This window comes from Alligator mississippiensis, chromosome 1, assembly GCF_030867095.1.
Source record: "Alligator mississippiensis isolate rAllMis1 chromosome 1, rAllMis1, whole genome shotgun sequence".
Classification (NCBI taxonomy): Eukaryota; Metazoa; Chordata; order Crocodylia; family Alligatoridae; genus Alligator; species Alligator mississippiensis.
In genome coordinates, this window is record NC_081824.1 from 357,444,860 (window position 1) to 357,471,267 (window position 26,408).

General features: G+C 41.8%; 1 non-coding gene across 1 annotated transcript in view; it reads left to right on the top strand.

The window, feature by feature from the left end:
* Window positions 1-21,871, top strand: part of NALF1 (NALCN channel auxiliary factor 1) — a 35,771-nt gene extending 13,900 nt beyond the window's left edge. Inside the window, exon 2 of the transcript XR_009459205.1 lies at window positions 17,808-21,871. This is a non-coding gene — a transcript (NALCN channel auxiliary factor 1). The remainder of the gene's footprint in view (window positions 1-17,807) is intronic.
* The last annotated feature ends 4,537 nt before the right edge of the window (window positions 21,872-26,408 follow it).

Genomic DNA, 26,408 nt, shown 5'->3' on the forward strand with positions numbered 1-26,408 from the left:
ACATGTCAGAGTTCAGTTATGTAACACAAGGTCTCCAGTATTATAAAGCTTAGAACCGCAAGCCAGTCGTGTTCTTTGCAACTACCTGGAAAGAGTTTTAATTAATGTTAAAACTGGAGTTGGTCCTCATAGTAAAGGAGACAAAGCTAAGTCTAACCTCTCCTGACCTGAGCAGAGTTCTGACACATAATTTAGTTTACTATGTATCAGTTGTTACAATCCTTCGTAAGACATTTATTTCACTGATCAGTGCAGAATGGCATTTCCTTGGAGACCCTATTTCAGAATGAAGAAAAGGAAGTGGCTGCCATATATAAAATCATCACCAGGAGTGTTGAGGGGATTTGGATCATTTCCAAAATGAAATGACAAAAGATATTAACAGAAAGAATGAGAGAGAGAGTACATTTCTTGGATTCAAAGTTGGATACAGGCTTGAGGCTATATCAGATCTGGAAGTTTATGTTTGTATTTGACACCACAAAAACTTCATAAATTGTTCAGACATAATTTTACAAGTAAGTAAATAAATGAGGAAAATGCAGACTATGGACATGAATCTTCTCAGCCTGAGGAGAACAGATAACTTAGGTCTTCCGCTTCCTGGGAATGGCTATCATCCATAAGCTGTTATGCAAAAAGGTGCATGTTACCACATGACTATGATGCCATTTCTGAGTTAAAGTGACCATAGGTGCTGTGTGCTTTGCTGAACTCAATTATTTCAGTGCTTACTGGGAAATTTAAACAAGGGTATGCAATGGCTAAGTCGGTGTCAATCAGCTAAATTGTTTATTTTCTTATATTCCCCCTTGGTAGTCTTGAGATTGAAGGATTTCTTCTAGGGAGCACCATTCCCCACTGGTGGTTTTGAGTTTAGAAGATTTCTTCTAAAGGTACCATAACAAAGTAAATGTAGTATCTCCAGTTGCAAATAAATAATTCCCCAGCCATAATGACTAAGTGTCAGTCCCACGGGTATCCCTGAACCTGCAAAGCAAAACGGATGGATAGGTTACTTATTATGGGTGTACGAAGCTTTGGTCACTGATTCAATTCAGAGAAGATTTGGCCCTACTTAAAGGACGAATCACCAAATCTGAATTGAATCAGGAGGAAAAAAATTCCCTCTGAATTGATTTAGAGCCTCCAAATCAATTTGGAAAAGATTCAGAATGAGATTCAGAGATTCAGGGGAACAGAAACTGAGAAGAGGGAGGGGGAGCAGTAGGGGAAAGACTGACATCTGTAACTGGCCAGTGACTGTAATCTTTCCCTGAGTCCCCTTCTAATCACAGTGCTCTGGGGGCGAGATATAGAAACAGCATATAAGCCTGTGTCTGCAGCCTTTCTGTGCCTTTTGTGAGCTGTTTCTGCCAAAGCAACAGCATCTAAAAGGTGCTGGACTGGCTTGGCTTCCTACCTAGACAGTCTCTTGCTAGTTTGTTTTCTTGGAAAGGATTGGATACAGCTTACTAAGTAGAATCCCTCTACTTATCCCTATCCAATCCATTTATTTAAACGTATTCTTCCCCCAAAAACCTCTTATTTGTTCTTGGTTTTTTACCCCCACACTTTTTAAAATAAAGTTGTGTTTTCCCTGGCAGTATGATCCATAACTGTGCAGGAAAGCACATACATTAACATATACACAGAGGAGAATAATAAGAAACCTGGGACCTGGTGGGTGCCTACAAACTCATCAGGGGAGATCAACAGCAAATAGGTAGAGCCCTTTTCTCCCCAGCACCACCTGGGGTGACGAGGAACAATGATAATATGCTGATGGAGAATAGGTTTAAGTTAGAGATCAGAAGGCAATTTTTTTACATTTAGGGTGGCCAAAATCTGGAATCAACTTCCCAGGGAAGTGGTCCTCGCCCCTACCTTGGGCAAATTCAAGAGGAGGTTGGATGATCACCTGTTTGGGGTCTTGTGAACCCAGCATTCATTCCTGCCTGTGGCAGGGGGTCAGGCTAGATGATCTGTTCAGGTCCCTCCTGACCCTAGCAACTATGAAACAATGAAGAGATATTATATAGTTACACATACATACAGTACACAACACAGAAGAAGAAATCAGACAGACACATACATCAGAGAAGAAGAAGAAGAGATATTATTTTAGTTACACACACGACAGTAAACACAACACAGAAGATGTTAGACACAGTCATACATCAGAGAAGAAGAAGAAGAGATATTACAGCTACACACACAAAGAGATACATTTTCCAGCACAGGAAAGATTAATATAAAATGTGCTGGAAAGGCAGGCACCAGGTCTCATGGAAGGGGAGGGAGATGGGCTAGAGGTGGTAGGGGAAGAGCTAGAACTGTAAGTTCCACACCCCTCCCCCAAAACACAGACACATCCTCTTTCCTGGCAGCCATGAATCTTCTGCTGCCATTGGGAGCAAGGAGGTGGGAGCAGTACCTGTCCCTGCACCTGCACCACCTCCCCTAACTCCAGAAATAGGCACCAGCAACAGGATGACAGTCTCCTCCACTACAGTTACATCTCCCATCATTAGCCTCCCAGTGCCAGAGGAGGAGCTGGATTTGGAACCAGGGGACCTGAGCTCCCTAGCTAAAGAAATTCTGGGGACTGAGGGGGAATCTGATTGTGTGCTCCACCCCCTTAAAAGTTCCCCTAGAGGCAGGTATCCTTCTCCAGAAGGCACCTCAGAGGAGTTTGTGGGGGAAGGTGGCTCAGCTTCCCCTCTTGTTGTGCCTCTGCCTGCTGAGGAATACAATAAGGCAGGATCCACACTCTCAACCCAGAAGCAGGGGGGGTAGTGTAGTGTGGGATCATTTTGAGGTGGCAGATGATCCCAAGTATGCTATCCAGCAGCACTGCAGAAGGCAGATAAACTGGGCCAAAGAGGAAACACTTCACCACCACAGTGATGCTGCTGCATCTCAAGAGGCAGCACCCCCTTGCCCTTGCTCCTCCTCAGCCTGGCACAAGTGGGAGTGTACCCAAAGGGAAGTCCTCCTGTCACTCAAAAGCCCCTATCCCCATGAAGCAGAGGCAGATCACCCTGGATCAGTGAGGGAAAGCTGCAGACAAAGTGGGGTGCATTCCAAAAGTGAGTGAGGTCACCTAGAGCATCAGGGAGATGCTTGCTCTGGATAACCAACCCTTCTTAGCTGAGTGACCAGGGTTCAGGTGGGTCATGGCACTCGTGGCCCCATCCGACCAAATGCCTGCATGCACCACCTTTAGCAGGACAGTGGTGCCCTCCCTGTATGAGGCATGCAGGAAGTACTTGAGGGAGGAGTTGCACAAGGCAGAGCCACAGGCAGCCTTGCACTTCACCTCAGACATCCAGAGCAGCCAGGGTGGAGATCGCACCTACCTCTCCCTCACAGGGCACTGGTGCAATCAGTCAGGCCTTCGGTGGGCTCTCCTTCAAGCTGAAGTGATAGATGAGTCCCACATGGCAAGGGAAATCATGGTGGCCATAAACTGCATAGTGCAGGGGTGACTCATTCATAGTCACCAACAATGGTGGTAGGTTCATGGTCACTGACAACAGAGTCAATATGGTCAATGCGGTCTGTGGTGCCAACTTTGTTGACATCCACTGTGTGGCACACAAGTTCCACCTCATAGTCAGGGACACCTTGGAGGGGGACTGGGCTGCTGGTGATGGTGTTGTCACTACCACCCACCTCATTTCAAAATGCAGGAAGGTGGTGGGCTACTTTCACCACAGCATCACCCTACTCGCTCAACTAAGAAGGGCTGGCTATCCAGGGGCAAGAGACTGTGGGAGAAACAGGCAGAGCTGAGCATCCCACAGCACAAAATCATGCAGGATATGGAGACTTGGTGGAACTTCACATACCTGATGCTTAAGAGGCTGGTGGAGCTACAGAAGTCCATCCATGAGATGGCCATGCTCAGGGAGATTGGGATCAGTGCCCCCCTTAACAAAGCGAAGTGGGATACCATCTCCCAGATCTTGGTGGTCCTCAAGCCATTCCTAGAGGCCACCAAGACCCTCAGCACTGCTGATGACCTCCTTACCTAGGTGATCCTTGTAGTGAGGGAACTTGAGAACCAAATGGAGATGTTCCAGGGGATCAATGTTCCTGGCTGGGGCAAGCTGCTGTCACCAGAGGTGCAAGCACTGGTGAGGCGGCTGAAGGAGGGCATCAGGAAATGGCTGGATCCGTTGCACTGCAGTATGATCAACACACTGGCAGGCATGTGCAACCTGAGAGTGAAGGGGAGCATGTGCACTGGCAGCACCAAAACCCTCAATCACTGGACAGAGGTGCTGGTGAACAGAGTCAGGGAGGCAGAAGGGCAGAGGTGAGGGGATGTGGAAGAGGGGGATCCACTTTCCTGTGCCAGCACTCCCAGAACCAGCACCAGTCAGTCTCCTCCACACCAGCCACTGCCAATGTGGGCCAAGGGCATAGCTTCAATGTTGGGGTCCAGATGCACCAGGCCTCAGCCTCAGGCATGTAGTGTGAAGGCTTCAGTGGCTACCTATCTCACCGAGGACATGGAGCTGCTGGACTACAACCCCTTGGCTTATTGGGCAACCCACAGCCAGATGTGGTAGGATCTGGCCACGGTTGCTCTGGAACACCTGTCCTGTCCACCGACTAGTGTTCCAAGCGAGAGAGTGTTCAGCATTGCTGGGGATGTTATGACACCCCATCGTACCTCCTTGGATCCTGGTTTGGTGGAGCAGCTGGTGTTCTTGAAGGGGAATCTCTCACTGCTGGGGTTCCTCAGTCTCCATCTGTAGACAGAGAGAGTACCACCCTCCTCTCTCCGTCTGCACCTATTTCCTTTAAAAAAAAAAAAAAAAAAGTTAATGCCCCACTCTCAAAGCTGGAGGTGGCACTGCTGCATCACCAGCCAGCCAGGGAAGAACATCTCACCACTGAGTTCCCATGCCAGGATGAACTTGAAGGTATGAGCTTGGGCTATGGGGAAGGAGGAGGTCCCTAGTCCTGGGTATGACCACTAAAACTGCACTCTGCCAGTGTCAGGAGGCCTGATGACACTGTTGGTGGCACAGCAGCCCCAGGAAATACCAGGACTAAGGATCCCCCTGGTGAAAGGTGAGTAGGAAGCACCATAACCTTCAGCTACCACAGTCCTGGCTGACAGGTCTGAGGCTTGCTGGTTACAGTGCAGTTATGAGACTCCAGGTGAGCTCAGCTTAGCTGCCTGGGATGTCAGCTTTCAAGTTGAAAAACCCTTCATAAGGCTGACTGGCTTCCTGGCCTGCATTGCATGCCAGCCTCTGGCTTCTTTACTATTTCTTCCATCCAGGAAGAGTACACACACACATGAACTAGATGTTTCCTCAGCCTGATGAAGGGTTTTTCAACCTGAAAGCTTGCTAAGAAGAATTTTTCCAACTTTTCCATTGGTCTAATAAAAGATATCAGATTGACCCTAAAACCCTTGTCTGGGATACATACTTAGACCAATACAGATACAATCTATACCCCTTAACACACACAAGTGACACAAGTTCTACTTTCAGCAGTTTGAGGTGAAGCTTCACAGAAACCCAAGCACCACTCTGCCTGAAACCTGGCAGGCCTTCCTCATGCCCACACAAGGGGCTATGTAGGTGGCAGGACCAGTGCTAATGAGGGTGGCCATTTAATGCCCTGCTCTTAGAGTTGGAGGCAGCAGTTTAGTTTCTCACCAGCCAGTAAGGGAAGAATGTCTCTCTCCTGAGCTCTCATGCCAGAAAGAACTTGAAGGTATAAGGGCTGGGGCTATATAGGGAGGAAGAGGCCCCACACCATCCTGGGCATGACCTAAAACTGTCCCCTGCAATGGTAGGGAGGCCTGAGTGGGACTGCTGGCAGCACAGCAGCCCCAGGAAATGCCAGGACCACACAAACCTTCTTGGTGAAAGGCGGGTAGGAGCAGGAGGCACCAGAACCTCCAGCCACCACACAGTCCTGGCTGAGGAAAACCCAGATCTGTAAGATCTTTGAGGGGCCTGAGGCTTACTGGTTGCCATGGAATTGTGAGGGTGAGAACAGGGGATACCATCCCTGCAATTTTCACCCCCTGTACCTTAACACATATACAAAGTCACATATGTCACGAGTTTTGCTTGTCAGCAGCCTAAGGTGCTGTTTCTCAGAAACCCCTGCACCTATCTCCTTGAAACTTAGCAGGCTTCATGCCCACACAAGAAGCTACCATTCCTGCAATTTTTATCTAAATCAGCCAAAAAATAACAAAGTTGTAGGTATTTCAGTGATTCACCATTATAGTCTATGGCTGAATCTCTCCAAATCAGTGCCGAATCTTCCGAAGCTGATCTGGCTAAATCAACTTGGGACAGTGATCTGAATCTCCAAATTAAGTCACTGTCCTCTGAATCAGCCAAATCCAAATCTGAGTTGAGTAATTCCCTATTTGCACAGGCCTATTGCTTATGTGTGTATCCCATTTACCCTTTCTACCATATATTTAACAGCAGTTAATACATTCCACCAAAGACCACGCATGGGCAGATCCAGGGTTTACTAAAAAGAGGTGCAGAATATGGTCCCTCATACCATGGGATGATTGTGAGCAAGGCATGGCTGGAGCCCCCTGGTCAGCAGGGGACACCGGGGAGCCAGACAAGCACATCAAGTGGAGGGATGGACCATGGGCAGATCCAGGATTTCAGTTATGGGGGTGAAGCTTCATGCACGTTGAAGACAGCTCATTTTGCATGTATCATACAGCTGAAGGGGATGTTGCTGGAGCCCCTTGGTGTTGTCTTGGATGCCAAGGATCTCTTAGCAGTTCCTGCTGGAGCTCCACATGGGCTGTGAGCTCTGAGATCACTAGCACAGGCTCTGGCCATGGTCCCTGCTTTCAAGCAGCTCTCAAGCCTACTGCTCTTTACTCCTTCTATCTACCTTCCACTCTCCCTTGCTGAACAGGACAAGCAGCAGCAGTGCAGAGCCTCCAGAGCCAAGTGTAAGCAGGGGCTGTGCTTTTCTGGCTGTTCTTCCCCTCCTTTCCTCTGCTGGTGAATTCAAGAGTGTGGGGAGGAGGAAGGGGAAGAATGAAGAGTAGCATCTCTCTGGAGCTGCTTGAAAGCATGTACTCAGGGTAAACCCCATGCTGACCAGCAGTGAGCTCATAGAGCTCACAGTACATATGGAGCTCCTGCACTGAAGAGCCCGTAACCTCTCACTGCACATGCAGGGCACAGCCAAAAGGGACAAAGGGAAGCAGATGTGTTGCCACACCACCCTTGTATCTGTTACAACTACTCAGAAGAGGCACATAGGAAAAAATCCTCAAATCCCACAGCTTGATTTGGCTTAGAATCTGGCTATATACTCTTCCTATTTTTCAGCACAGAGCATGATCAAAAGAGAGAAAAAAGTGATGAAAATGAGTTTATTGTGTAGCTGTATTGGCCAGCTCCTCATCAGATATAAGTCACCATCTCTCCATTGGCATGACAGTGATTAACACCAGCAGAGAGAATCTGGCCCCATCTGTTTTTGTATAAAAATGGTGTAAATATTCCAGGGAACATCAATACATTTTTTCTCCCTCTACTCACAGAAAGAAAATTTACCCCAGAGACAACTGCTTGAACCAGCCTGCCAGACTCCAACAAGCAGTAGCAAAATAAAATTAAACAACAACAAACCTTCATCAAGCTTATAATTTGAATGCAGACTTAAGTGGGAAATTGGCTCTTAAAAGAACTAAACAACAACTTTGCCAGTTTAAAAATAATCTGTTTGAATAAAGGCTAACTTGTTTATTTTTTAAAATCTTGTTCTATAGTTCATTCTATTACATTTTATGTTATAAACCATGAAAAATGTATAGCTAAACAGAAGCAACATCATGTACCACAGACATAGCAATTTAGAAATTTAGAAAACCATCTGGATAAGATCAAAGAAAGTTGGTTTCCAGACCAACCCTTATGAAAGCAGTGAGAGCTGGTCACAGCTTTTTTTTCCATTCTCTCCCCTTCCATGTTAGGAAAATTCTAATATTGAAGTCAACAGGCTAAAAAGATAGAGGTGTGTACAGCAGATATTTAATCCTATCAATTTAAATGTTGATTTGAGGCACAGATGCTTTATGCAATAACTTAATTTAAATGTAAGCGACAGTGATGGTGCTAAAAATGTTTTTGGTTGTAGTGTGGAAAGAGATTTTAAAATTCCAGTTGGATCTTTGTTGTTTCATGTTAATGTTTTCCTCTTTAAATGATTTCCTGAATTATTCACTTAGACTTACAGTCTAATATTTTACCTAGAAACTCCAGTTATGCAACCGTTTTTCATCTCAGTGAGCTCCTTTTTAGTAGTTAACAGTGTAGTCACTGAGAATAATTCTGAAAATGGGTGCTCGCCAGCATAAACACTGAATAATCAGGACTCATCCATGCTTAATAAAGCTTCAGACATTCTCCTTTTTATGAAGAATTAACAAAAGGAAATTGTTCACCCACTACTTGCTAGCCATAGCTAGGGCCCAACAACATAGAACTTATACACGAAACACCCAAAGTCTTTGGGTTTTAGTTAAAGATTTAATTAAGATCTGTAGTTCCAAGAGTTCTTTACTTTATCTTCTTGTATTTCCCAGAAATTCCTCAGAGAAGGAAATGTCATGCACAATGCTGCTACTGTCTGAGGCAGTTATATCACTTCTGAATATATCAATGCAGGAGGCATTATTTGCTTCATACTTCACAGCAAAGTTGAACAAACAAAATTCTTAGTGCACTTCATTTTAATGATCTCTTATTTTTGGATGTATCTTCTTCAGAAAGAAAACATTTTGTCTTGGGATAAATTGGAAATCTTAAAGAGTCCCAGTATAGGGCTAGACAGAAAATCTTGTTTCCAAGACTTCTGTTTAATTGCATCTCAGTTTCCAAAACATTCACAAGTAAAATTGTAATAACCTAATCAAGAAGAATGCTCACAACTCCCTTTGAAGTTATTTGCAAGATCCAACAATGTAGAAAAGATGGCATACAACTTTAAATTTTGTATGTGAACATGTCTTTATGTTGTTGTTGATACCCCACTAACTCCATGAAATTTACAGTGCTCAGTAATTCCTTTTTGCTTCAATTAAATTAAGTATAGGAGAACCTCACCATTCACAGGGGATATGTTCTCATATCCCCTGTGAATGGTGAAATCCATGAATAAGGCACTGCGTTCATGAACTCCATCTGTGTTCATTAATGCAGTGCCACCAGCAGCTGTGGGGAGGGGGGCATGGCTGCACTGGCAATGGCGGGATCATGGCGGCGGGAGTGTGGTGGTGGTGGCAGGAGCCTGGTGGCAGCACAAGCGCAAGCACAAAGCTCTCGCAGAGCTCCTTTAAGTGTATTTAAGATGTGGGTTCAGCAATCATGAATATTTGAAACCACGAATGTCAAACCCACAAACACACAAATAGTGAGGGTTTCCAGTATGTTTAATTTATCCCAGTATAGTCTCAATACTCAAATGTGCAAACTTAATTCTGGCCTTAGCAATGATAACAGTATCCTCACTAAAATGTAGTGGAATGCTAAAATTGTAATGTGGCATTGAAAAGTGGCAAAGCAGGAGGTTATAGCTCAGGGTTTTGCATGAGTGCCTTAGAGGAAGTTCTATATTCATGTTGACCACAGGCTCTGAAGTGAGGAGTTGTACTGAGGGTCTTGTCAACATACGTGACCGAGCTGCAGTTTGGGTTGAGCTCTAGAACCTGCTCAACTTCCCCACTTCTGTTTCCTTGCTCACTGATGAATATGGGGTCTTCAGGTGCCAATAATAACTAAAATTAGCAGCAGGGGAATGGGGTAAGTGGTGAGGGGGAAGACAAGGTATTCACATTTGGGTTCTGGAGAGACACCAATGTAGCAACTCTGGCAGTCATCCAGATAAGCTGGCACCTTACTACTGGAGGTGGGTTGTTCAGCCCATGAGAAGCTCCTTAGTCTGGATCCAGGCCATCTACAGACATTCAGTTTCTGCCCTCCCAGTAGAGACCAACAGTGTATAAATGTTCAAAAAAGCGCTTCAGAAGAAAAGTAACCTGGGTATAACCACAGTTAAATCATTCCTGGGAAGATAGTGAATGTCTGTACCTGTTCCCTTCTGGAGAAGCCACAGCACAGTTCTCCAGAATCCCAAGGTGCTTTGTTACCAACCCTTCCCAAGGAGACAGTGTGTTGTTTGGGCTGAACTCTACTGCTCCAGCTGAGAAGGGAGCAGAACATGCCCCCTTCGTAATTATCACATTGTGTTGCAGGGAGACACACGATGACCCTGAGCAGTCTAGGTCAGTTAATCAGGTGTGTCCTGTGCACTGCTGCCATCTATATCCAGATAGACTGGGGGAATCTGCAGAGCATTCTGACATGTGTATGCAGGGGACCCATGGCTGCACAGCATCAGCACTGCAAGTTCTCCGCTCTTCAGGGGCTCAGCACACAAATATCTGGGCAAGTTTTTCTCAGCACTAAGCATCTCTGGCCAAGTTTTTCTACCAGGAGAACAATCCCAGGAGAATTCTACCAGGTCATTTGAATGTATGTATGCAGCCCTAGCCTGAAAAACCAAATGACTTGGACTCTGTAGGAATGATATTGAATTCCAAGAAACATCCCTATTATATTAAAACAAATAATTCCTGTACATTCATCAGGCTGAGACCCCCTACTAGTGAATGTTAGGAGTTACCTGGGGTCAGGTGACAAGGAAAAGGCAGTAAATGCTGAGTGAGAAGCATGTAAACTGTGCAGCCAGGGAGATATTTTTGAAAAATGGAAGTGTATTATGTTAGTTCCTAAAAGATTTATCAGCTTCTCTTAGTGAAAATATAAAATCTTACAAGGAATACAGCAAATAAACATTTTCTGTTCTGTTTTTCAATTACATATATAACCAGACTGGAAGTGTCATGGTTTTCACAAGTGTGTAACCTTTTTAAATTGTATTAAATGTCAATGTTTCATTACAAGAAGCCAAAAGTTCTTCTTATAGCCAAAAAAAAAAAAAAAAAATGTTTAATTGCTTTACTACAAAACTTAAAGGCTATATTATTCATGCAGTCTACAATTGTCATGTATGTAGTAGTTCTGGAATAATATAATATTATTATTAAATATATAATTGTAAATTTAGAGACTACCTGTAAATTCAGTTGCTAAACAGAGGCACAGAGGAAATTTAATTTTGTTGTACGAAAAAAGCTCAATGACATCTTAACTACGGAGTTGCTACCAATTTATCTATAATTTAGTAGTGCACAGCAAATAATCAAATGTTTTTTGATTGCTAACTTGTATATATAGCCTTTGATTTCAAAGGAAGTCTGTGTTTTCATATAACAAGAAAGGCAGGAAATACAGCTGGAGCAGTAAGCAAGCTACAGTGGGATCAAAGAATTAATAATATTTGGTGTCTTTTCAATTACAGCTCATAGTTTGAGCTACTGAAGTTACAGAAGAGTTTGTGTAATTATCTGCCTTTTAAGGTATTTCCCATACAGAAGCAGTTACTATGTTTTAAAAAATGTAATAAACTATATGCCATAGAAAATATAACGATAATAGGGGGACTGTTCTATACTATTTGAAATAACCAGCACAAACATGATCCCAAATAGTGTGTTACCTACTGGGACTAAAACATAGGTGGCCCCTTTTCCTCTGCAGATGTCTATCACCCTCTAGTCATGGTTTCTTGTTCAGCAGCAGTGAATATTCTGAGCATGACATACAAACCTGTGGCAGACCACTTTAACCTTCCTGGACATTACATCATTGACCTCAATAGCTGTTTGACAAAAAAAATTTAAATACCAAGTGCTTTGGGTACCCAACGGCAGACAAGGTTCCTTGGGTGAATTTGATATCTTTTATTAGACCAACCCAAATAGTTGGAGTTGGGTACCCAACAACACTTTACCAGAAAAAGAACTGAATCAGTTTGAATCAGCTCTCCAGTGTCTGTATAATTTGGTTGCTTCAGCAGAGCTTTTTGGTGCTTTTGTCTAATAGTTGATTGAACCAGTTTTAGATAAAAGTGCCAAAAAGCGCTGCTGAAGTGTGTGAGCTATACAGATGCTGGGTGAGCCAGGTCAAACTGATGCAGTTCCTCTTCTGGTTATGCACTGTGCTTGGTTCAGAGGTGTGTCGAACTAAAGCATTTTTTTCCATGTCTGTAAGCACCCTCAATGGGTTACTGCTTGCTTTTCTCTCTTCTACCCACTTTGCCTCTCTCAGCAATGCCCCCTCTTCCCCCTGCCCTTCTCCACCTCTTGTATTCTAATCACTCCCTTCTGTTCAGAAGCTCTGCTTCCTGCAATTCCTACTTAGCATCTGATGAATTAACCTACTTCTTAAGAAAGCTTATGCATCTCTGATTTATGTGGTGCAAGGTCTATAAAGTGCAAATGTACCTTGCCATCTGCCTGACTTCAGGCTAACATAGCTAATTGTCATTCTGGCCACATATAGCTATGCATCTTGCAAGTCAGTGCATAACTTAAAACATGAAATAAAATGTTTTCATGTTGGTATGGGAGAATGAACAGTTATTAAATGTGGGTACCCAAAGGTAGGCATCAGCCAACCAGAAAACTGGTCTGAGTATTGTGGAACAGCTCCCTGGTATGAGTATTGCAAGGAAATCCAGCAGCCTCTTTCAGTTTTCAAACAGCATTCACAGAAGCTTTAAAATGCAAAAGGATGCAATAAAAAAGAAAATTGTTTTCTATAAATCATAGACAGTCTATATAGTAATGCCAATAGTAATGCCAATTCAGAGCCTCAGCATATGACACCTATATACCAGTGTAACAGATACCTATTTTGTACACCTATGTAACTTACGCTGGAATCTAGAGCAAGCCAGTAATCTGCTCTCCCAGGTTAGCTAGCTGCACTGTTAGGCACTATTACTGCTTCACAAGTAGGTAGTGTGAGAGAATATGGGCCTTGAGTAAATTTCTACCCCAATTTACTGTAGTCTGAAGACAGGCAATGCTTGTGTGAGGATGGGGGCATGGGAGTCTAAAGGAGCACAGGGATAAACAAGTTCTTGAGCCAGAGAAAGATCCAGACCTAAGACAAGGTCTGAGTCAAAGTCCCAATCAGTAAGGAATATCCATGTCAATAGTCCAGGCTGTGTCAGAAGTCAAAAGCCAGGAAATTCAAAATACAAATGGGGAGGGAGAGCTGCAAGGTGTGAAATATTAAGTAACTAATGCCAGGTGAAGGGACTGGACTTATATAGTGAGCCCAGCCAGTGCCATACCTAGATTCCTGGTGGCCCTGGGTGAACTTTTAGTATCGGGCCCCGCTTCGCCACTATGCGGCGGTTTTTTGTTGCAATAGTCTTTATCACATCTGTGGTATTGATGTCTTTATATAGCTCACTCTCAGTTGATAACATTGCCAGTCCTGTATATGCGCAATATTAAAACATTTTTTTTGCTATTGGAATGGGGTTTTTTTCATTTTTTTTCATTGTTGGGCCCCTTTTCTGTTTGGGCCCCGGGCAGCTGCCCAGTTCATCCATGCCTGTGTTCAAATCTGAACCCAGCCTACCCTGCAGCCAATGAGTGTGACCCCTGAAGTTAGTGCTGCTTTGAAGCCAGGTGCTCCTGCCAAGAGTACAGATTCTCTATGATCCTTTCAGATGTAATTTTGCACTAGATTGGGTGACATTATCCTGGTGTGGGGTTTCCATCGGCTGTCTAATTCTTTTTTACCCTGATGCAAAGGCTGATTATATCAATAACATAACAAAGAAGGGAGGCAACTATGGCACTAGCCCTAGGGATACTGATTTAAGGGGCATAGAAAAACAGCAGTCAGTGCCACTGTTCTCCTGGGCACCACACCACCAATGACAACCTGACTGTAGCTGCTGCCCTGTGCCCCATTGTCACCCAAGGCACAGAATTGTCCAGTTACACCTCTAATTTACACTGGTGTAAGCCTGCCATCATTTTAGGTCCCAAAATACAAAAATAAAATACACCACTTTGGGTTTCATCTATGTTTTGCCTGTGAACTGAGTAAACTTTGTTGTTTAATTGTATATCAGACAGCTACTGTGTAATTGTTAGTATATTTCAACAATAGACAGAAAAAGACAGGCCTTTTTCTAGAAAAGAGTTCAGTTTACAATGAGTAGAAATCTTCTATTCCTATTAAAAAGCCTTGTCCAAAAATTTTAGTACAGCTCTAGGTTACTTTTTGCAATTTAGCCTTCATAGTGTGAATTTATGATGCTATGTTGAACTATATTTTAGTTATAAAGACCATATTTCCTTAATTTACCAGTTTAAATTAAAGAAGGATTTGGGGCCATTATTTAAACTTATTGCTTTTGCAATTCCAACTCCAAATCATGTTCTCTGTAAAACACATTTATGGGAAAAAAGTAATATGTTGTTTCATTACTGACCCAAAATAAAACAACTTGTACAGCATTTAAATTGTTGGGAAGTGTAGAAATAGATATTCCAAAACTCAGGAAGGAATTTACCCCATGGTCAAATTGATATGGACTGTGGGGGGTTTTGCCATCCTGTAGCATGGTACATAACCAACTTCCTAGGATCTGTTAAGAATACAATTACAAAATATAGAACAGCAGGACATTGGCTGCCATGTCTCCCCTGCTTTACGTGTGGCAGGTTACGGTGTTATGTCTTGTGTTACGTTAGAGCTGACTGTGTAGCTTTGCTAAGAGGTTAGACAATGGATTTGTATAGGATGTTTTGGATAGGGATGACCCTGCTTCAGGCAGGGGATTGGACTAGATGACGTGGAAGTCCCTTCCAACCTTACTTCCTTATGATTCAAATTACAAAATCGTGTAAGGTTCATTACTGCTATACAGTTCAAACAGTAAGAAAATAGAGAATTGCCTGATGGCTTGCTATTTACCTGAATTTTAGACACAGTGCTGTACCAACAAAGTTTGGCACCTGGGGGAAAAACCCACAGTGGCAGCACGCCCTTGCCCTGTGCACAAATCTGGGGGCACATGTCCCCCGCCATGCTTGCCTGGGAGTGCATGCAGTGGTAGGACCTGCCCTCCCCCTGTCCCCACGCCCCCTCATGGCTCCATCCTGTGCACCGCCCTGGCTGGGCAGCACCTTTTGGCACTTTTTGGCTGTCCTGGGGCGGTGACCTCTGCAAGGGGCCAGCAGGGGAGATCATGCTTCAGGGCAACCAACATGGGTTCATTCGAGGCAGGTCCTGTCAGACCAACCTGGTGGCCTTCTATGATCAGGTCACTAAATCCTTAGACGCAGGTGTCTCAGTGGACATAGTCTTCCTAGACTTTATAGATTCATAGATTCATAGATGTTAGGGTCGGAAGGGACATCAATAGATCATCGAGTCCGACCCCCTGCATATGCAGGAAAGAGTGCTAGGTCTAGATGACCCCAGCTAGATGCTTATCTAACCTCCTCTTGAAGACCCCCAGGGTAGGGGAGAGCACCACCTCCCTTGGGAGCCCATTCCAGACCTTGGCCACTCGAACTGTGAAGAAGTTCTTCCTAATTTCCAATCTAAATCTGCTGTCTGCTAGCTTGTGGCCATTATTTCTTGTAACCCCTGGGGGCGCCTTGGTGGATAAATACTCACCAATTCCCTTCTGTGCCCCCATGATGAACTTATAGGCAGCCACAAGGTCGCCTCTCAACCTTCTCTTGCGGAGGCTGAAAAGGTCCAGGTTCTCTAGTCTCTCCTCGTAGGGCTTGGTCTGCAGGCTCTTAACCATATGAGTGGCCCTTCTCTGGACCCTCTCCAGGTTATCCGCATCCCTCTTGAAGTGTGGCACCCAGAATTGCACTCAGTACTCCAACTGTGGTCTGACCAGCACCCGATAGAGGGGAAGTATCACCTCCTTGGACCTATTCATCATGCATCTGCTGATGCACGATACAGTGCCATTGGCTTTTCTGATGGCTTCGTCACGCTGCCGACTCATGTTCATCTTGGAGTCCACTAGGACTCCAAGATCCCTTTCCACTTCCGTGCCACCCAGCAGGTCATTCCCTAGGCTGTAGGTGTGCTGGACATTTTTCCTCCCTAGGTGCAGCACTTTGCATTTCTCCTTGTTGAACTGCATTCTGTTGTTTTCTGCCCACTTGTCCAACCTGTCCAGGTCTGCTTGCAGCTGTTCCCTGCCCTCCGGCGTGTCCACTTCTCCCCATAGCTTTGTGTCATCTGCAAACTTGGACAGAGTACATTTCACTCCCTCGTCCAAGTCGCTGATGAAGACATTAAAGAGTATTGGTCCAAGGACTGAGCCCTGCGGGACCCCACTGCCCACACCCTTCCAGGTCGAAACTGTAGGCCCTTCGACACTGTCTCTCACCCCTTTTCATTAAAAAATTAGGCGACTGTGGCATCGATGCCTACATGGTCAGATGGGTCACAAATTGGCTGGAGGGCCACACCCAGAGAGTGGTGGTGGATGGGTCTTTTTTGACCTGGAGGGATGTGGGCAGTGGGGTCCCCCAGGGCTCAGTCCTCGGGCCCGCAATGTTCAACATCTTCATCAGCAACTTGGACAAGGGGGTGAAAAGCACCTTGTACAAATTCGTGGATGACACTAAGATGTGGGGAGAAGTGGGCACAGTGGAAGAGAGGGACAGGCTACAACTAGATCTGGACAGGTTACAGAGGTGGGTGGATAAGAACAGGATGGGATTTAATACTGACAAGTACAAGGTACTACACCTAGGGAGGAAGAACCAGCAACATACCTACAGGCTGGGGAACTCCCTTCTAGTCAGCACAGAGGCAGAAAGAGCCAGCAGCCTATGGGAGAGTCCCTGTTCCCCCAAGCACTACCAGGAGTAACGAGGAACAATGGCCATAAGTTGGCTGAGAGTAGATTCAGGCTAGATATCAGGAGGCACTACTTCACAGTCAGGGCGGCTAGGATCTGGAATCAACTTCAAAGGGAAGTGGTGCTCACTCCTACCCTGGGGGTCTTCAAAAAGAGGCTAGACAATCACCTAGACAGGTGATGCTTGACCCCAGCATCCTTTCCTGCCCAGGGCAATGGGTCAGACTTGATGATCTGCTTAGGTCCCTTCTAACCCTACCTACTATGAAACTATGAAACCATGAAACCGCTCTTGCCCCCCTCCCCCCCGCCCTTGCTATAGCACTGTCCGGACAACTCTAGTAATTATAGGGTTTTTACTCTGGAGTGTACACAACTAAGTACAGAGAACTGAATCAGAGAAACTTGGTTAGAATTGGAACTCTTAAGTGGATTGTGTACCATTATGAGTAGATCTTTTAAAAAAATATTGCTGTAAAGTCAATGTACGTATACCATTTTCCACCAAATGGCTAAACATGTACTAATATCTATCCAAATCAGAACAAAAATAGACATGAGGATATATTTATTCAACACTGACTATGGTAAGGAGGGCCATCATAAACTTACATCCTACCCAGTCAGTCATATTCTGTGTATGTCAAATGCTGAGAAAACGTCCAGACTGATAAACATGCTTGAGAATGAGTGTCCCAGGTACCAAACAGTGGCTGCATTACATTTTTTCAGCCTTTAGCAGGTTCATAGTAGGAATGAGTTGGCATGCCATCTATTTTCACATTTTATGCAATCCTTCTGAAACCTATTTCATTGTCCCCCTGGGTAGACTAACTTTAACACCTCAGCAGTTCCTAAAACCCACAAAGGCCAGACCTGGAACTAATAGCTGAGTCTAGAAAAGTCCATTCTATTCATGGCATTAATTTTCTGTAATGTTTATTCTACAGGGCTCTATGAAAACAATCCAACCAATGCAGAACCAGAATGCTGTGATGTCAGATGGGGACTATTATCAGATCACCAATCCAAAGGGACTATAAAATCAAGTGACTCAACGATGTGTCACAGGACATCACTCACAGTTTCATCAGCATCAAGACTGTGTAATAGCAGACTTAAACTGTGTGTTCTTGTATTAATTCTCTTACATACAGTACTTACAGTCTCAGCAGCACAGAACTCAACAGGACTGGGCTTTGGAGGCATAACAACTATGGACGATAATTCAACTAATGAAGAATAAAAGAAAGGATTCATAAAATGTGATAGACATACAAGAGGCCCAAATGTACTACAGTCAAATATAACAGAGACTGGGTGCTTTTACCCTCAGATCACTTCTTGAAAGGCCTTCTGGGTAAAATTAAAAGGATGGGCCACAATCCAAACAAAGACACATGAACACAGCTTTTTATTGACTAAAAGGCTGTATGGTGACTTAAATTTCTCACACCATTTTATACACTGTGTTTTAATGTTTGGAGTTTCCTTTTTGTTTGTTTTTGCACTTGTTAATACAGGATTTTATTTTTGGGATGGTTTCTCAAAGCTAAACTAAGTCTTTTCACTGTCGATATATTTCTAGTCACTGTGTGTGTTCATCTGATAGTTCTGTCTTTTATGTCCTGTCAGTTTCTACTAGAGGAATGACTGCTATGATTCCATGCCATAGCTAAAAAACTACAAACCGCCCCCCCCCCCAAAAAAACCAACAAAAAACCACAAAAAAATAATACCTAACTGTCCCTTTACCCATGGAAACCATTCTTCTTCTCCTCCCTTTCCCATCTCCTGTTAGCAGACAACATCCACTTGCTTCTGTCTGTGTAATCACAATGAATGGGTACACATAATTCCAGTGTACCTCTGCCACTGTTGCACAAACCAGCTGACTGAGCAAATCCAAAGGGAGCATGATGGGGGTTCCTTTTAGCTGAACAAACAAGTGCTCTCTTATAAGGTGGGATCAGACAGTTAACAAATTTTTATGTAAAGATATATATAACAAACTGTTATTCCAAATCCCATTTTCAAAAAGTCCAGTCCTTTCTCGCTGGTCAGTTGAACAGGAGCAGCCTTTTCAGATGCAGTATGTGAAACTAGTTAAGCTCAGCGAGTTAATAGTCAGGAAACCTTCACATTGGAGGTTAAAGATTGGCATTCATTGTGAATTACGTTTTGAGTTCCACTGAAGTCACGTAACCAGCAAATATCCACAACATATGGGAACAAAAGTTTTCAGGAAAAAAAAAATCTTTTTTGTTCTAATGAAGCTACAGTAGAAGCACCTGACCACCAACAATACAAAATGCGTGTACAATTTTGAATCTATTGTTTTTCTAATAGCTATATGCTGTTGAAAGCTATTCCAGTTATTAAGGGTACAGTGTGTTATGTTAGCACAGCTAAAGAATCTGCTTTTTTAATAAAGAAATCAAGCATTTTCATAAATGTGCAATAAAACAGCAAAGAATATACTAGGATATTGGTAGTCAAGGAAAAGGATTGTAATCTGATTGCCTTTTTTTTTTTTTCTTTTTTTGTGTGGGAACATTTCACCTGCTGAGTGTATGAGAATTTGCTTTTTAAAAAGGCTTTTTAGAGTTTACAGTAGAATCAATGGAAGGAAAAGTTAATAAGGGCTGTTTTTAAAAACTTTACATTCCTTCCTATTCTCTAACTACACTTGGAAAGTGCACTTTAGAGATGTTTGCTGTGTAGCTGGGAGATGAAGGAAAACTATAGGAAATGTTCTCTTAGCAAATACAATTTAGTTATAACTTTCTAGCTATGAAATACCCCTTGATAAATATTTCTGTTATAAGAGTATTTAATCACTGGTGCATAAGTATGTGTTTTTATTCACATTTTACAGTCTGTAAAATACTGAAGAAAAAAAATCTTACTGCTTAAGCAGTTCAAACTGCATTTGTTAAGATATAAAAGCTCAAATATTTTGCAAAAACATTTGTTTTGATAGTGTTTTACTATGACTGGGACTAAGGATCCTAAGATGATCTGTGCAAATACAAAAAAAGCACCAAAATGCGAAATTTTTCAGCTCTGGTTTGTTTCCATAACTCTCCACCTTTCCCTTTCCCCAACATAAGATATTCTGTTCAATAAAACATGGTGCTTTTTTTTCTGTTAGAGGCACATGTGTTAATTACATTGAACTGATGCAAACTGTGGAAAAATGTAGAAATGTAAATGAAAAAGCCTTAATTAATGGTAGAATGTAGATTTAAAAAAGGATGGGATTATTATTGAAGTAGTGGAGCAATAACTGGGCATTGTTGTGGTATTGAATGATAGATTATAAATCACACTACTGAGAAAGCGCCTACTAGGTGAGCTCTTGTTCAACTGACCTCTTAATTATATTAAGTGTATATGGTCAGTAAACAGTTTGTTATAACCTTTATCTACCTCTGCTGTGCAAAGGCCATTCAACATCCATTTCTGTGATGTTATTCATTTATTTTTGTTCTCACTGTTACCCATAGTCATCTATTTTTACACTGCATCAATATAGTAGCAAGTCCTATTCATCCCAGTTAAACTGGCATATGAAGAAGAGTTACCATTTCTGTTCACTCTACCCTATTTTGCCTCATGGTGACACTTAGTGTGGAGAATGATCTTTAAGGAATATTGTTTTCTCTCTCACCATGTCTCTCTTCTGCCTTCTCTCTTTCTCTTATTCTCTCACCACTTCTTCTTGACCCCAATCCTTTTGCTTTTCTTTAAAGGTGTTTTCAAATGGTGTCAGTGAAAAACATGACTTATCCACTGCTTAACTACACTCAGTAACATGTCATACTATATGGGAGAAATACAGCTGAGGAAATAACAGTGGTAACATCATCAAATGCATAAAATAGCCAAATTAAAGTTGGACAAAATGAAGCAGGAAGCAATTACAAAATCTTAATTATTAAGTATAAAATGTAATAAAATACTCCCCCTACCCTCACCCTGAGTCAGTGCCTGCAGTTAAATGGTCTGTGAATTCTCTGACATACTTTTGGTATATTTCCTTCATATAAGGAAAAAAAAAATCATGTTCCTGGGATTACTACTGCTATGATATTTGTTACCATTCCAACCAGATACATCAGCCCCAGGAGTGTGGTATGCAGCTTCTTTTGGGGGCAGCTAGGAAATCACAAGTAGACAAAGACTCTTTTATGAAGTTAAATAACACATAATCATGTATGATGCAAAGACTCATTTCATCCATTCCTCATTCGTAATAGTTTTCCTGGCACAAACTTAAGCATGCTTGATATTGTGCGCATATTACTTTTTTGCCAAAATAAATTTGCATTTTGCCACTGCTGTAACTGCCATCTTGTTCCATTTCTCCTTGTACTGTATGCATATTACATACATGATGAAGAACTGGCTTAAACACAGATAATACTAAAATATTTCTGCAAGCAAGTGACAAAAAAAGAGGAAAAAAAATATTTATTTTACAGTCATATGAAATATCTCCCATGTCTTTTACTGTCTTATTTTCCACAGTAGGGAAAACCCAGAGTTTGTGCAATATGTTAATACTGCTACGCCAAATGTCATATAACATAAACACAGCTATATGTTATTCCGTATTGCATTTACATTTGGGAAACATTATACTGACTTTTTTCTTTCATTAAAGAGACAGTATCCATTTTTTGAAAACACAGTAAGTGAAGGCTGTCCTTCTGCACGCCATAATTTAAACACAAAAACTAATGTAGAATAAAGGTTTAGCTGCATAATTGATGAAATCGAGCCATCAGCTGCCAATGAGTCTGCAGAACAATAAAGATGCACCAAAAAGGGATTTTCAGGAAATTCTGTCTTGAGTTGTTAAAAAGAATGCTTTTCTTCTAAGCATAGGGATAAAAAAAGAGGAATAAGAGCTGTATACCAAATAGCAGAGATGGCAGGTTCCATTTGGTATGTCATGTGGTTCTTGGTCTATATCATTATATTCTTTTATTAAAAAGTGGAGGGACAAGGACATTGTCTTCTTGCTTTCTATTATGTATCTATTATGATTATCAATGTCCTTACTGAAAGTATTGTACCCATACAGTGAAGCAGAAGTGATCTGCTTAACACTATACAAAGGAAGACAGCTTATACATGTAGCTTATATACACATACACCCCCCACCCCCCACAGATGTGCACACAGTGAAACCTGTTTTAAGTAACTATGAAAAGCACAATCAAAAAGAATTTGCCTAGCAGAGGTAGTTCTTCATTAAAGTTTAAATACAATTGTATTAAAAATCCTACAGATAATTGTAAGTGGTTACTTAAGCAAGGGGTCTTATAATAGATGTAATGCTTACTGCAGCTTTCACTGTACATCTCATAAATATCTCAGCCCTGCAAAAAAAACAACTGTATAGGCAGACTTCTGGCTGTGCTTAAAGCCAGTTTTGTTTTTTTTAGCAAGCATCTATGTGGGCATTGAGGTGCATCCACACAAAGTTCATTGTAGGGTCTGAGCCTAAATTTCTAGTCTTCGAAGTCTTTACTCAAGTAATGCCAATGAAATTTGCCCCTACATAAAGGCCTATAGGAAGTGCACCTAGGAGTGGTTCTATTTTTTATTATAAGCCAGATGAGTGGCAGAAGCCAGATGAGTGACATGGGCCTGATCCAGCATGGGGCAGGTGCAGGGTGTCAATCTGCTGGTATGATCCAGCAAGTAGGCCTAATACCACACACAGGATTCAACTGCAGAGTAAAATTAGGCAGCTGGGAAGGTACAATTAATCCTGCCCCTGCTCCACCACTGCCAAATTTTTGAATCCATGAGGAGACCCACAAATTAGATGACATTGTCCCATTGACCGGAGGTTAACCACCACTGTTATAAACTATTATTTTATTATTTTTCATGGCAAGCTAATTTCAAAGCTAAATTAGCAGGACAGAGAACAGACTAAGAGCAATCTCCCACTTCTGAGGAGAAATTTAAAAATTATTTTAAGGTAGTAAGAAATTAATATCTGTTAGGAGCTGGCATGAAAACCACAGTATTTTGGAAAACCTTGTGAAGTTAATGTGGGTGGCATATGTCAATTAGGTATTGTGGTTATGGTGGTTATCGTGAGTAGTCTAACTTTCTAGATAGCACATGAGATAAGACCTAATTTGGGATTTTAATTACAATAATTTTCCATAAGAACTCTGAGGAAAGACTGTAATTAAATATTGTTGAGATTTTCAGGTTTGTTGTAAAGTTTTAGCAAGACTGATCTGACATGTGAAACAAACCAATTACATCTGATGGCATAAACAAAAAAATAGAGCCGAGTCAGCTTGTGAATACTCACCAGGCAAACAAGCTAACTTTCTTTAAAGTATATATGCAGGTAGATGCATATATAGATACCACTCTACACATGGGTATCTATCTCTGTTTATAGAGACAGATATTTATATGTTTTCCAAGAATGTCAAACATACAAGCTTACTGTAAGATAAAAATTCCAAAGTTAATAAATTAAGGTATAATTCTCCTCTCTTATATATATTCATATGATGGAGTGTGAATTGCCAAGAATAATTTTGAGAGTATATGACAGTTTTTTGTCATATGAAAACTAAAAGCAAAGTTTACAGAGATTTTCTTAAATTGGGCATTTGGATGCTCAAACTGTGCTCCTCTTTCTCCTTAGCGTCCCTCAAATTATTTTGAGTGTTTTACTTTAAATCATAATTTTTGTTAAATAGACTAAGTACATCTTAATATTCCCTTGGCTTCAGTGGACTGGTGATAGCAAAGATGGTAATTGTGAAGAATTCAGAAATGAGAGGATTCAAAGTGGTTAGTCTGAGTACCCAGTTTTCTCATTCTCCTAGTGTTAAATCCCTCTAGGCAAATCTACATGTTTATTAATCCACAGTACTTATTGGCAGACAAAACTCTTATTAGACCACCTAAATATTAGCCAAAAAAAAATATTTCTTTGTGACCTTTTGGGCCCAAATGCCCTTGCTTAATGAAGTACTACATAAATGCTCAGTAACTACAGTTACTGCACGGTATCTCTGATGCATAGTTTTTTAGTAATGCTTACTGTGCAGTAGCCTAATACTAGTGCACAGTAGCATAATAGCATGGTTTTTGCACACAGGAATAAACACAGTGTAAACTTCCTCCCTTTGTGTTAGGCATATACACAACACAAGTTTCAATGAAGGCCCTACTTAAGACTTTAGTGTGACTATCCTTGTGTTGGGTTTTACTCCCTACTCCAATGAATGTTAACAAAATGTTTATTAAGCCTTCAATCATTAAATAACAGTACCTTATTATTATAGTATTTTCTCTGTATCATAGGGAATACTGCAAATGGAGCTCAATTCTTTGAGGTTCTGAATGTGCACAACCTCCATTTACTTCATTGATAGTTGAGAGCTCATTGGATTTTGCACCATGAGGTCCATACTACGGTAATGATGCCCACTTGTCATTTGAAACTGAAAAGCTTCTTTTCAGGAAATCTACTGTAAGGAAAGCAGTAGACCCTTAAGTATCTTGCTGAATATTCCTGCAAGTCTTAAATAAGACTAAATTAGCACATAGAGCTTGTACTGTCTCTCTCCACAGTGGTGGGATTTTACCCAAATCATATATCTCCTGAAGCAAGGTCTCCCAAGTAAAAGCTGGTCTAACAAAAGATATCACCAAAGTAATCTTGCTTCTTGCATATTTCCTGGACTGTCACAGCTACAGCCCCACCCCAACCGTACTATATCTTCAGATATTTTTTTTTCTGTCCTCAAACACCTAGGCCCCACAAAGGATTTAGATGTCACAACAGTGACTATTGCAACACTTAAATTTTGGTGCCTTACTAGCTAGTGGCACCCACGGTTCCAAATTAGGCACCTGCAGTCATTACAAAATGAATGGAAGAGCTTTACAATGTGATTCATAAAACTCAGTGTGTTGAGCAGGGTGTCCCTTAACTAACCAGGAGAATATGCTGAGGAGAGTACTGGCCCCTCTCAGGAACTTAGGATTCTTACTCTGGGCTACAGGGAGGTACTAGCCTCCAACAGTTTTGAGCTGTCTCCTGAACTTACACTCCTAAGCCAGCTCTTTCTCAGTCAGAAAATGAGGTACTGCCTGTCCTATAGTGCACCAAAAGTTAGACACTCACCCAGAATGTGGATACCCTAGGTTCAATTCCCTTCTTTACCCAAGGGGATTTGAAACTGGCTCTTCCATATGGACGCTACAACTACCAGGCCAGGACTCCAAAAGATCTGAAGCAGAAAGTCACTCTTGTTGAAACTACCCCACTTTACATGAACTAAATGAATAATCCTTGAGCCTGTGAGAGAGTAAGCATGCTTGGGGAAAAGAGAGTTTAATAACAGTACCTTATTATTACAGTATTTTCTCTGTATCATAGGGAATACTGCAAATAGAGCTCAATCCTTTGAGGTTCTGAATGTGCACAACCTCTATTTATTTCATTGATGGTTGAGAGCTCATTGGATTTTGCATCATGAGGTCCATGCTATGGTAATGATACTCATTTGTCATCTGAAACTGAAAAACTTCTTTTCAGGACATCTACTGTAAGGAAAGCAGCACAGTTATAACTCTCTTGGAAAAATCTGCTTTGTAAACAACATTTTTAAGAAGTAGTCTCTCATTCCCTTTGTCCTTAGAAAAGAAAGGAGAAAAATATAAATAAGTAAGCAAACCAATCCTTTAAAGGAGTTTTAATTTTGTTTCTCCTTCTTTCTTTTTTTCTTTTTTTCAATTTTGCTTTGACAGAGCCACCAGTCTGACCTAGAACATGTCTTAGCCTCAACAGCTCACTGAAGAAATAAAAAATAATGTTCTCCTACTTTATATTTGGCTATATATGCACACACAAAAAAAGAATTTTCAATCAGCCCAGTGACATGATTTTACCTTTTCATTTTTCTCTCCATTATTAATCCAAGCCCCATTCAAGTCTACTGGACCCTTGAGTTTGACTTTAATGGCACCAAGATTGATGGCAGGGGTCAAAGATTGCTAAGCTTGCTGAGTTTGCTGAGTTCAGTGCGACTTATCATCAGGGATCCTGGTGTTCTTTGATTTAAAAAATCCCCAACTTTCAGATTTAAAAAAGTAGCCCAAAATCCACATTTCTCTGCGCTCAAAATGAAACGCCCTTCTCATCATTGACTTCAAGGGCTTTGGAGGGTCCAGAATTCTCCTGGACATGTGGAAGCTCATAATAAGAACATAAGCAAGCACTTGAATGACTGAAGGATTGCAATGTTTCAAACTTCTATCCGAGTGGTTGGCCAAATAATTACCTGCAGCTCTATGCAAAAGACATGTTGAGCCAAAGCTTTGAGCTTTGAGCTTTGATTTAGAAAATATTTTTGTCTGAAATCTAATATGTTTCATTCAGGGTTCGAATATGCAAAAACTTATAGATGAGGATAAATATACGAGAAAAAAATGTTAACAACTTTCACTAGTACAAGCAGAAACAAAATTTAAGAATTTTTTTTAATTGCAAT